The following is a 581-nucleotide window of genomic DNA, read 5'->3' as shown; positions in this document are numbered from 1 at the left end:
GGGGAGAAATTGAAATAACGAGCAAAAGAAATAAGAAATAAAAAAAATAAAAAAAGGGGTGCGACACGAGGACTTCCCAAGTGGTCACCCAACTTAGTACTACTCTGACCCAAGCACGCTTAACTGCAGAGTTCTGATGGGATCCGGTGCATTAGTGCTGGTATGATCGCACCCGACATNCAATGCGCACAAATTGCATTTAACGCATGCGGGGCGGCATGATCGAGCCGACGGTGGGTGCACGCACGTGCTCGGAACGGTCGGCGGGGCCCGCGCGGACACGTCGGGGAGAAGAAACGCGATGAGCGGGGGAGGTTGCCATTTGTAAAGAAAGGAAGAAAAGAACGGGGAGAAATTGAAATAACGAGCAAAAGAAATAAGAAATAAAAAAAATAAAAAAAGGGGTGCGACACGAGGACTTCCCAAGTGGTCACCCAACTTAGTACTACTCTGACCCAAGCACGCTTAACTGCGGAGTTCTGATGGGATCCGGTGCATTAGTGCTGGTATGATCGCACCCGACATGCAATGCGCACAAATTGCATTTAACGCATGCGGGGCGGCATGATCGAGCCGACGGT

At 50.2% G+C, this 581-nt stretch overlaps 2 non-coding genes across 2 annotated transcripts; both read right to left on the bottom strand.

Moving 5' to 3' along the window:
* Positions 1–55: 55 nt before the first annotated feature.
* On the bottom strand, positions 56–174 carry LOC111440796. Its single transcript, XR_002710027.1, has one exon. It is a non-coding gene; the product is annotated as a 5S ribosomal RNA (ribosomal RNA).
* A 227-nt stretch (positions 175–401) lies between these two features.
* LOC111440795 lies at positions 402–520 on the bottom strand. Its single transcript, XR_002710026.1, has one exon. It is a non-coding gene; the product is annotated as a 5S ribosomal RNA (ribosomal RNA).
* Between the last annotated feature and the right edge of the window lie 61 nt (positions 521–581).

Source organism: Cucurbita moschata, unplaced genomic scaffold (genome assembly GCF_002738365.1).
Source record: "Cucurbita moschata cultivar Rifu unplaced genomic scaffold, Cmos_1.0 Cmo_Scf03226, whole genome shotgun sequence".
Lineage (NCBI taxonomy): Eukaryota > Viridiplantae > Streptophyta > Magnoliopsida > Cucurbitales > Cucurbitaceae > Cucurbita > Cucurbita moschata.
Note: the sequence above shows the minus strand (reverse complement) of the source record. Positions and strands in the feature narration are given on the sequence as shown.